The sequence below is a fragment of the Saccostrea cucullata genome, unplaced genomic scaffold (assembly GCF_032062105.1).
Source record: "Saccostrea cucullata isolate Sc308-1 unplaced genomic scaffold, CSIRO_AGI_Scuc_v1 ctg65, whole genome shotgun sequence".
Taxonomy (NCBI): Eukaryota; Metazoa; Mollusca; class Bivalvia; order Ostreida; family Ostreidae; genus Saccostrea; species Saccostrea cuccullata.
The window spans coordinates 503,466-516,661 of NW_026938807.1; positions in this window are offsets into that span (position 1 = coordinate 503,466).

Sequence of the window (13,196 nt, forward strand, 5' to 3'; positions counted from 1 at the left end):
CGTCTTATGTCCCACCTCTGTGGCGTGAGAGAACTTTTAATTGGCTATTCACTACACCAGTTGACATTCGGTCGCATTTCTATCATATGTATATTTCAACAGTGAAGGAAAGCTGTGTAAATTTCAGAAGCTAATTAGGCAACGTCGAGAATGCCACGCCTTACTGAAAGTCCAAACTAAGCGTGTAATTCTTCTATGTTGACATGCGACTCAGAAATGTAATAGATAATTATGTTGACATGGGGTTCAGGAATGTCAGTATCCAAGATGATTAGGCTGACAAGCGGCTCATGAGTCATGATCGAATATAAGTATCCGAGATAATTATGTTGACATGCGGCTTATTTATGCCAGTATACTAGATAATTTCTTTACATGCAGCTCATTTATGTCAGTATCCGAGATAATAATGTTAACATGCTACATATAATTATGTGAACATGGAAGTTTACCCTGTTAGCAACTTGAGCTATAGATATTTATTATGTCAAGATGCGAGATAATTAGTGTACAAACGTCATCAATATTAACATTCAATTTCAGAGGGTTAAAGAAGCTTAATGTAAACTCTCTTCAAAACGAACTTAAGTGGATTATAAGCAATTTATACGTAAATATCATATGTGTGAACCATTTTCTTATTTTGCAACAAAGTCTCGACTTTAACACAGCTGGTTCCAGCCATACCGGGTCCCTTCAGGGTGTTCTGTACTTACACGCGTTGTGGTCTAGTGAAACTATATATTACCCACATATTGATAACTATCAACAACGCATCTTCATAGACCATTCCTCATTCACAACTAGCTGTATCTAAGCCATAAATTTTAACCAGATCAAAGAAAACTCATTTGTAAATAGGTAAAAACATGCCGGGACTATTGAGTAAGCCATGTATAACGATGTAGAGGTGAATAGTCTGTATATCGAAGGCTTTTATCTAATATTTTTCCTGATTTTATCTTGCAAACCATTAAAAAGAAAATTGGGGAGCGAGGACTAACAGAGTGTTCGCCATCTGATAAGAAATAAATATCCTTTAATATATCATCGCATTGCTCTGAGCTATTTAGACTCTGCAAACTTGTTGGAAACTGCTTACAGAAAGCATACTGTATACTGCAAAAATCAAATAAAGGTTTCCACTCTTTTACGTTACGTATGAAACTGCAGATGGTAGACATGGTTTTTTTTCTGAAAGCAAACATAAGAGGTTACATACAATTACTTTGGCACTTCAAAAATCAATTACATTTTTATGAATTATTCTGTTAATTGAGAAATAAATTTGGCTATATATGCACATTAAGAATTCTGTTAACGAAGAATTAAATTACTGATTTTACTAATAAGAAGGGGATTTCAGACCAGACTCGTTCCAAAAAAAAAAAAGGAATCTGTAGAAATAATAAACAAAAAAATAGAATGTAGTCAGCACTCGATTTAAACCGTTATAATGGAATGATTGTATTGTTAAAAAGGTCACTGTATCGACCAAATAACTTTAAACAAATTACTTTAAACGAAATGGCGATATTCTTGTGTCATCAACTTGTTTGTTAATAACTTAATTCATTCTGTGTAGAGCATGCTCTGTTTAATCAACTAATATGCTGCCCTCAATCCAAGTTGATATATAATAATACCATATGATTTTTTTTAAAATTATATCACAGGGATTACTTTTAAAGCTGTCAATATGTACAAACTAAAAAAGAAAACCCAAAGGTTTCGGACATTTAAGGTGAATATGTTTAAACCCTGTTGCTTATGCAGTTTTGTGCAGTGCTATTACTATTTATCATATATACACTGGTCAAAAAACATGCTGACCCCCTTAACATATGGCAGTAAAAATATTCAACTTCAGGCAATATTTCTTCTTGACTGGTCTTTCTGGTGCACAATTCTCTTTAAACGGCCTTAAAGAGATTGAAAACTGACACATTTACGCTGTATAAGAAGGAAATTTCTGTGAAGTTTGAGGAATTATAGTTTTTTTTTAATCTAAGCCAGTCAAATGCCCTTTGTAATCTTATATCGGATCGGCGGTGTGGCGCTGGCCACTTGATACTGCTTTAACATTATAGAAAATGAAATGTTTGGATCATCGGCCTTGTTGGTCGAGAAAATAAAACCCTTTTTTGACATGGTTACAGTCTTAATCACGAAACCGATTTAGAAATGTTTATAATAAAATGCAAAATTATATTACCATCGATAGAGTATAAGCAGAAATTAAGGCATTAGATTTTTTCAATGTCGATCTCCAAACATCCTTTTCTCTTTTCTATATTTCAACTCTAGAACTGAATGAAATCAAGTCTCCAAATTCATATTTTTTTTTCATCGATGTGTACACCAGCATTTTCAGTTTCCGAAAAGTGTGAAAGAAAGAAGTACGACAAAAAAGGAAAGAAATGGATACTTTCTTTTGTAATTAATGTCTTGTTTAACTACCACACACAAAGACTTCTTGTTTTTATTCGCTAACCACAGTTAAAGATTTCCTGTTTTATAAAGAAATAGAGGTGGGTAATGCAATAAAAATACATGTAAATTAGCGTCTTCCACCTGTGGAGGTAAAAACAACCCGCGAAGAAGGTTAATCAAAATCCTGAGAAATGACAGCATATGGTTTTGATGATTTGTCATAAATGATTGATCAATCACATAAGTATTAATTTTGTTAGCCATGATTCACTGCAGGTGACATAGCTTTACAACGTTTCTTTATAGACTCTAATGTCTTTGTCAAGTGACACATGCAGGAACTTTATGTTATTTACAAAAAATACTTTGTCCATCAATCTGCTTTCACAAAAATATGCTAAATAAAGTAGCACAAGAAAATTGCAAACAAATTTTCCATTCGTAACATATTTGCTGATTCTTTTAAGAGAAATTCGAACCATTTAAAATAAACAAGATGTGTTTGTAAAACGCTGATGGCAATGTAGCTCATGGCAGAAAATACAAATTAAACTCCAAGGTCAAGGTCTAAAAATATGGCACTAAATGAAAGTTCTTGTCTGTCGTATCTGTGAAATACGAAAGCCGTAGCATCAACCCTTCAAAAGTTATGGTTAACCTGAGGTAATTTTTTTAAGTAGGTCAAGCTCAAAGGTCAAGGTCAAAGGGTAAAAATGCTTGCTCCCAAGAGAGGATGTTGTAACAAGGATTTCACGTGATGTATGAATCAAAGTATTGAAAGATCTGAAAGCCAGGCTTTACTTGCTAGAGTATATTGTCTGATCCGAAATTTTTCCTTTTGGCCTTTGATTTTTAACAGGTAGAGTTTGTTTGAATATGATGTAAAACAATATCCCATATACCAGTAATTTAGCTGCAGAACTGTAGCTCTCCGAAAAAAAATATATTGACAGACCGGAGAGCTACAGTGCCACCTATTGTAAAAACCTCATATTTATTGCGCACAAAAAGTTGCGCTTAGTTCTGGATTAATCCTTCCAAATTCTTACCTCAATCGCGAAAAAAAGAGATTTTAAAAAATCCCTGACTACTTTATGAAGTACTCTCGTAGTTGACATCTGCACGAAGTTCGTTATACAGAATTATCTTGCAAACTAAAATGGCAGTGTAAAAAGACGAAATTTTCGACGATGTCATTTTCAGGGCCAGGAGGGCTATTAACAATAATATTAAGGAATGTTTTGTTGTAGTAACAGTGATATAAGATGTTAGGACCACACGGATAGTAATATTTTGAGATGACAATTTAAAAGCATGGAGAAATAAATCGAGAAAAAGCGCACTTTTTTGTGCGCAATAAATATAAAGTTTTTACAATAGGTGGCACTGTAGCTCTCCGGTCTGTCAATATAATTTTCCGGAGAGCTACAGTTCTGCAGCTAGGTCTTAGTCTAACAATGTATATTTTTTCGGAGAGCTACAGTTCTGCAGCTATCGGTAATTAAAATTAACAGTCCAGACCCCAAGATATGTTATGATTTTAAAATTTAATAAATGATATTTCCAAGAAATTCTCACATATTTTCTATTCAATAAGCATTTTCCCCCATAACTTAAAAATTCAGTCTTGGAATATAGTTTAAAATAAAGCACACATGTATTTTAATAGACATTCTTTTAGTTTCAAACAAACAGTACTTTATCGCCAACTACATGTGGAAAAACTGAAACATGTACATTGTCAAGCAACTTCACGCATATAATTCTTAAAAATCAAATTCACTATACTATTATTAATTTACTAAAAATGAAAACAGAATATAACCACTAACATAATATCGACGAAAACGATATGAAACATGAAACCCTTCAATAATTTCAAAATTTCGAAAAGCCCGCGCTATTGAAAATAGTTCGCTTACAATATTGCATTCAGCAACGTATGTGCACAAATTGTTACATCACGATTATCCCAATAAAGCAACTATTCAATTTCTCTTTCAGTTTAATCCTCAAGCAAAAATATTTACCATTAACTTTTCCAATGATTGGTATGTTAAAATATTTTTTTGAATATGGACTATTTTGCTTATCGGAAGGGTCTGCTTTGGCACTGTTTGGGTTCTTTTGGTTTACTGTGCTATTTATAGTAAGACAGTCGATCTTGATGCCTGGTCAAACTCTAATGATAATAGGTCAAATATTTTAAACTCCAATGACAGATCTTCTTACGAGAAATACACTTGTGAAATATAAAAATCGTAGCTTCAAGCAGTCAAAAGTTAAGGGCAAGACTAAAGTTGTGGCGATAATCTGACAGACAGACAGACACGGCAAAAACTAATCAGTACTTTTAAGAGGACTAATACCCATCAAAATTAAATATACATGTACTTGTATTATAAGGATCTTTTGATGATAATTGTTATTATTTTAGAATTTAGAAGATAAAAACATGTTTGAACATTTTTGATATAGAAAATATTCATTGTGCCATTTATCAGCATATTGCGCAACCATTGTTGCACCCCAACCTCTGTAAGAAACTAATAAACTTATCGTCTATGCATACTTCAGTTTAATTAAGCATGGTAAGACTTACTTAAAATTAAAATGTTCATAATTAATTAAATAAAAGTGAACAAGATGCTTTTGTGAAAACTATGTATCCGGCGGCAACACAGTTCGAAAAAGCTTTTTTAAGCATAAATGTCACAGACAGGGTCACAAGGTCATTATCCTTGGTGTCATTTGAAAAAGCTTAATTAGTGGTGTATGCAAACCAAATATGAAGTCTTTATCTATGTCTCAAAAGTTGTGGCGAAAGTTCAAAAAAGCGTTTGTTTTTTTTAGCATTTACGTCACAGTCAAGGTCACAAGTCATTGACCTTGGTGTCATTTGAGAGAAATTTATTGGTGGAGTATGCACATGAAATAGGAAGTCTATATCTCTAATGGTTCAAAAGTTATGGCGAAAGGTCGAAAAAGCTATTTTTAGCATATAGGTCACAAGGTCATTGACCTTGGTGTCATTTGAAAGAACTTAATTAGTGGAGTAAGCATAATAAATATGAAGTCTCTATCCCTCATGGTTCAAAAGTTATGGGGAAGGTGAAAGTTGACAACAGACAGACAGGACAATATATATGCCCGTATCTATCGATCCGGGCGCATATAAATGTAACTCATTCGGTACACCTATACTTGACCGTTTGCCTGAGCTGTATACAGCGGGAAAACATTTCGACTTTGGCGCATTGTGTACCTTGGGGCTGAAACTAACGTTGAGATGCAGACGCAACTACGCAAACCCAATACTTAGTCAATTGCATATCATTTACCTAATCCATCCCACAGAATTTGATAAAACCGGCTAAGGATTTGCCAATTGTGCTTTTTGTTAAATGTCAAGAGTGACTTGAAGTGAAAGACGGAACCCGATCTATCTCATCTACCAACTCTCTCCTTATTACGATGTATTGAAAAGTGCAAAATTATACCTTGACGCGCCGCCTAATCATTCCCAATCCCAAATTTATTAATTTTTACATGTATTATTCTTTCATTTTTGTCTGTCCAATTTGTATAATGCATTTTTCCAACTTATTTGATACCCGTGCATGACATCAACAGCTATATAGACAACTTTATGTTGCAAACCTTATGAAAGAAAAGTGGAATTACGTAACATGCATGTTTGTCTTTTCCCCTTTATGAAAGGAAAGACCTGATCATGACATTTCTTTGATTTTTGCCATAGATAAGCTTGATCCCAGACATTTCAAATATTTCCTCGATATCAATTATATCCAGTCGTACAATGTCCTTGACCTCTTTCCATGTCCTTGTTATTCTTCAACAATTGCAACAACAAAACGATAAGTTATCAAATAAGATACAAAACATATTTAATGGTTTTAAAACACGCCTTTCGAGATTTTTTCACTAAAATCAGAGGACTACAAATAAAGACCTAAGGTCGGCACTCATCGCCAAAGAGCAATGAGGGATCTTTTTTGTGCCATCACTAACTGTGATACGAGGCCTCAGCTTATTGATTGATTGATTGATTGATTGATTGTATGTTGTTTAACGAATTTTCACTCATATGGGGACGCCACGCCTTGTCGGTGAAGAACTACAAATTTTGTCTTATACTCGGCACTTAGGTCCATTGAGCAATGAGGGATTTTTTTTCGTGCCAGCAACTACTGCGACACGGGACCTCGGTTTATACGGTCTCATCCGAAGGATCGGTCTTAAAGTCCCACAGTGGGATTCGAACCCTCGACGTAAGGATCAACTCCTTACTTCGCCACTCTAGAGCAGACGCTCCAAAAACTGCGGCCTCAGCTAATTGTATAATCACCAATTTTCGTGAGGGTTTAATTTTCAATGTTTTCGAAATATTGGGAGACCCATAAATTCTTGTCCACCACGAAATGAAAAGTTATATAAAACTAGAGCAGAGCTCGCTGCAAAGGTCTTTCGTTGGAGCTGAAGAAGTCAACTTGATTAAATGTCATGCCACATTCTACTGTTATACATGTAAGCAATCTTGTAAGGGGAAGTAACTTACAATGTTTCGCTAGGAAATAGACTGTGAAGGAATGTAAGTGACCTTGAACTTTCCAAATGACCTTGCTTTTAGTAATTACACTCTGTTTATAAAACAGTGTCTGTAAGTTATTGACTTGAAAAGTTCACACATGTTCTTTTAGTTCATACATCCAACGAAAAAAACTCTTAACCTTAGTGACCTTGCACTTGAGTCAAGGCCATGTCACACTGCATAATACCAGGAATGTATGGAATTTATGGAGATAACGAACAGAATTCAAGTTCGACCATAGAACTTACAAAATGATGACTTTAAACGAGACTCCTGATATTTTTGTTTCATCAACATATTTGTTAATAAATTACCTCGCTTTAGAAATTGTTCATACGTAGAACATGTTCTCGCGTATCTAATCAACTGAGAAATATTGCGAATTAAGAGTTCCCTTGTTAGTGACCTTGACTTATCAAAATGACCTTGCATCAAGACCATAACTGACACTGGTTAAGAGCAATTCCAGTCTGTGTGTTTCTGAACTGATAAGTTCAGACATGTTCTTTTTTTAAACCATACATCGAGTCGAAATAATTTATTAGATTCAACACAATGATTTAAAAATTCATTGATAATGTTGCAGCGTGGGGCCACAGTAGAAGATAAAACTTGTTCATTGGAATGTATAAGAAAAAAATAATAAAACTGGGGGTATTATGTATCTTAGAATCGTCTTCTTGTGTACCAGTTTACTATATACTGAAACTAAATGAAAACTAGATGTACATGAAGCGTTTTTCTCAGGAATTTCTATTTTTGGTGACCACTATGGCACGCCAAATTCACAAAAATGAGATAATCATAGTTTCACGATTGATAAACTAGGTTTATCGACTGTAAACTATAGTTTACAAACCGTAAACTATAGTTAACGATTCGTTAAGTATAGTTTTCATCTGTAAAACTATATTTAACGGTTGTTAACTATAGTTTACGAATGTTAATTTAAGTTTATCTGTCTGTAATAAAGCGTTAGCAATAGATTTTGTTGATAAACATAGATTCACGTTTGTAAACTATAGTTTACAATCGTAAACTATAGTTAAGAGTTGTTAATCATAGTTTCACAAATTGTGAAACTATATTTATCAGATCGTTAACTATAGTTAACGGTTTGTAAACTATAGCTTACAAATCGTGAAACTGTATTTATCAGATAATCTATGTTTTGCAATCGCAAATGATTGTTTTCGGTGTTAAGTATAGTTTACGGTTGTTAAACATAGATTATCGCGTTAACTATGGTTTACAGATGTGTATGGCACGCCAAGTTCAGAAAAATGAGATTAACCTAGTTTCACATTTGATAAACTAGGTTTATCGACTGTAAACTATAGTTTACAAACCGTAAACTACAGTTAACGATTCGTTAAGTATAGTTTTCATCCGTAAAACTATATTTAACGGTTGTTAACTATAGTTTACGAATGCTAATCTAAGTTTATCTGTCTGTAATAAGCGTTAACAATAGATTTTGTTGATAAACATAGATTCACGTTTGTAAACTATAGTTTACAATCGTAAACTATAGTTAAGAGTTGTTAATCATAGTTTCACAAATCGTGAAACTATATTTATCAGATCGTTAACTATAGTTAACGGTTTGTAAACTATAGTTTACAAATCGTGAAACTGTATTTATCAGATAATCTATATTTTGCAATCGCACATGATTGTTTTCAGTGTTAAGTATAGTTTACGGTTGTTAAACATAGATTATCGCGTTTACTATGGTTTACGGATGTAAAATATAGATTAACGTTGTTAACTGTAGTTTACAGTCCGTAAACTATAGTTTACAACCGATAAACCTATTTTATCGTTTGTGAAACTATGTTTAGCTAATTTTTGTGAATTTGGCGTGCCATAGATGTGACATATAGTTTACAACCGATAAACCTAGGGTGCGTTCACAATTCTTCCATTGGTACAAATATCAATTTGCCATTGGCTTGTCTTTGGCACCAATGTTGAACAATGGTACAATAGGTTGCCTTTAAACTGTGAACAGCATATTGGTAAACCAATGACAAAACAACCAAAGGCTGTACCAATGGTTGTCAATAGTGAATGGGTGCGTTCAGAGTACTACCGTTGGCTGACAAAAGTTACCAATGGTAGAATTTTTTACCTTTGGTAAGCCAATGGTACCAATGTTTGCCGAAAAAATTTACCATAGGTAGATTTTTCTGCAGACGAACTAGAGCTCTGTTAGCGATGGTAACTTTTACTAATGATAACGCTTGGTTACTAATGGTCACCAATGGTAATCAATGGTAACCAACGGCAAATGTTGAGTTATTCACCATTTTCCAGAAACAACAAATTCAAAATGAAGTTTGTTTATTGTATTCCTAAAACAAAATAAATTACTTTTATGGACATAACTTTATATGAAAACTTGTCTTCAGGTGATATTCTTTTTCCAATACAAGTAATCATTTGTTTGAAATTTGGAATACTATGTAAAGATAACAATATTTTCCCTTACATTGTAGTAGAATATTCATCTGAAGTGTTATTACTAGTGAGGAAACTTCTCTCGTGCTACCAGGAACGGTCCAGGTAGCCATCTTGGGGGGTGACACTAATAAACGAAAAAATCTGGGTTACCAATCTGCCAGAGATGTGGTTGGCCTGCAAAATTGGTTACCAATAGTAAACATTGGTACCAATGTTTTGCCATTGGTAAATTACACCACCAACATTAACCACTGGGAGAATTGTGAACGCACCCCTAGTTTATCGATTGTGAAACTATGATTATCTCATTATTGTGAATTTGGCGTGCCATAGACCACGGCACCTTGTCTGGCAAACATTGAAGTATTAACGAATTCACAGAATAATGTACAGCGTATCTTAGTAGAGTATACTTTATCAAGTATATACCAAGTCGTAGTGAATTGGACCAAAACTGTGGGAAAAGCAGGGTTTTGAAATAATTTTACAAGAATTGCTATTTTTGGCTACAATGGCGACACCCTGAGTCGAAATCCTTGAGTCGAAATCCTTAAACAAGATTAGATTTATGTTTCTTAATAGTAAAGTGCATAGTTTTGTATCAAGTCTAACTGAAATCAGATCAAGACTTGTAAAAAAAAAAGTAGCATTTTTAAGAATTTCGAAGACATTCCCATTTTAAGTAGACATTGCAAGCACATTTATTTTTCTTGGCGGAATAGCTGGGTAGCTACATAATTATGAATCTTAGTACAATTGTACCGGTATATTCTTCTCGCGTACTAGGTTTAGTTGAAATAGGACTAAAGCTGTAGGTGGAGTAGTGTTGTGGGAAATCCTTAAAGAGAGACACAAGACAGACAGACGGGCGGACGATGCACATCATACTAGTTACCGTACAAGTTATTCTGGTCCCTGATCTGTAGAGTAAAAAGATATAAAAAAATCGATGAATAAAGATCAAATGAAACTCTTTGTTGGATATACATTCAATACGATGCACCGTAATTCAAAAAAGAAACCACCGGCAGATATTAACGGAAACCTCAAAGCCTAGTCTTGGGATTCTGTTTTTGGACCCAGACATTACCAGACTTATCTCCCTTTGATCTAGTTCATCCGATTTCCGAGACTAAATATATATACTGAAATAACGCAAATTACCATCTATTGTAGCGTTGTTCTTTTTCCGAGAAACCCATACATGTACAATATATCTCACAAACCTCAATGTTATAAATTATGTTATACATGAAAGAAAATAATCTGTACTAACTTGAGACTGTGATATTGTAGTCACAGAAGACTATCACAGATAAGGCGATGGTCTGTCCCAGTGACCAAGCTCAGTTATTAGACTAATATAAACAAGATTTTTATCTTTTGATTAGCTATAAAATACAGTTTTTATTTTTTTTTCTTTTTGAACTTTTTGATTGTGTTTGTTTCCAGTTTATATTAATGAAATATTTCATGTATAGACGAAACAAATAATGCTATTCCGATATCATATATATTTTAGCAAACGTTCCAAAAATAATAACGTATTAATGTATATTTTTCTAATTGGAAAAAAGTGATCCAGTTTTGATCAATTTAAGTTTAATTATTATGCACTGTAAACAAAGTTACGGGGGTATATAGTTTTGCCCTGTCCGTCCGTCTGTCTGTCTGTCTGTCTGTCTAGCTGACTCTTTGTCCGCAAAAACTTTAACCTTGCCCATAACTCTTGGCTGGATGGGGCTACGGCTTTTATATTTGACAGGTGTATTCCTCAGACAAGATCTTTCTTTGAGTACCACCAAATTTGACCTTCTGACATTGACCTTGAAATTTGACCTACTTTTGCACAAATATTTCAAAATTTTACTTTGGCCATAACCTTTGAACGGTTGGTGCTAGGATTTTCATACTTCATATTATGTATTCTTTGTGACAAGACCTTCCATTGGATACCAACAACTTTTACTCTTTGACCTTGACCTATTTTTTAAAATCTTTAACCTTGACGATAGCTTTTAATGGTAAGGGCTAGGGCTTTCGTACTTTACATACCTGTATGTAATTCTTGTAACAAGACCTTTCTTTGGGTACCAACAACTTTGACCTTGACCTAGGAGTTTGACCTGCTTTTAAAAAACTTTAACCTTGGTCATAATTTTTGGATAACGGTTAGAGCTAGGGCTTTCATACTTTACATATGTTATCCTTGTGACAAGAACTTTCATTAGATAACAACAACTTTGACTCTTTGACTTTGACCTTTGAGTTTGACAAACTTTTAAATAAACTTGAACCTTGCCCATAACTTTTGAACGGTTAGAGTTAAGGTTTTCATACTTATCATATGCAATCCTGGTGACGGTACATTTTTTTTTTTAGAAACCAGCAACTTTAACCTTGACCCTGGAGTTTGACCTACCTTTAAAAAAACTTTAAACTTGGCCATAACTTTTCGAACAGGTGGTGCTAAGGCTTTCATATTTCATAATTGTATTTCTTACGAGAAGGCCTTACTTTGGGTACCAACAAATCTGATTTGCATTTGAGAAGATTTAACCTTCGCTATGTTGCCACGGGGGCATCAGTGTTTCACAAACACATCTTGTATTTATTTTTTTTATTTTTTTTGTATTCGTGTCATTCCCATAAAAATATATAAAGTTTGTATTGATATCATTCCCCAAAGAAACTCCCGTAAAATTATTTCAAACAGTGTCATGGTGATGCCTCTTTGACAAACAGACAACAAATTTATACAAATTAGATAAACCATGTTTTATTCATCTTTTATGTAAAACTTGCTCTACGCTTCAAAATCCGAGATTACGGCCCTCTGCGTTATTCTCTACTGACATGAAACATTCTCGATCTTCAATAAACATTTTTAAAAAATTAGGAATTAAAACCGAAATAATGAGATAAAAATTAAAACTTGTTGGTTTTGGGGTTTAGGCATCTTAATTTATCTGAAATAAATATCGAATACAAATAAAATGCATCGTTGCAACAAATTACATTTGAATAGTCTGAAATTTATTAGCGTGTGAATCTAGAGATTGCATGAAAATATGACAAAACATATACCTTTATTTTGTCACAATGAATACCCTTTAATCATAAAGTGTTACAATTGGTGGAATATAATCTGCAGTCCTGGATTGTTGATATTGTATGCTCTTTTATGTTACGTAACGATTCAGACACAGTCCATCACAGACAAGGAGCAGGAAGGATATCAATAATGTTAACTATGTAAACTGGCTAATAACAATTATTACTTAATTAAGAAAACTTCCTTGTTATAATTAATGCAGCATTTAATTAGGACCATAATAGTTAGACAAAAGTGCAGAAAAAATTTATGCAATTTAATTGGTTGGTAAATAAAGTTTGCATCCTACGTAAGATAATCAATTAATGAACACCTTAAGTAAACGAAACATGGAAAGTTTACATTCCTCTGTAAATTTTTATTACCTCTTCGTTATTAAGCTCATAAAAAAATACCTCAAAGATATATGTAAACCTTCAGTCATTATTCCTACATGCATGTATATATGATTATATACAATCGCAACATATTAAAGGATAGTTTGAACTAAAATTAATCACCTTATTCATCAGTTTGCACTTCAACATTCCCAGGGGTTGACATTAATCATTTTAATACAATACGTCTTAT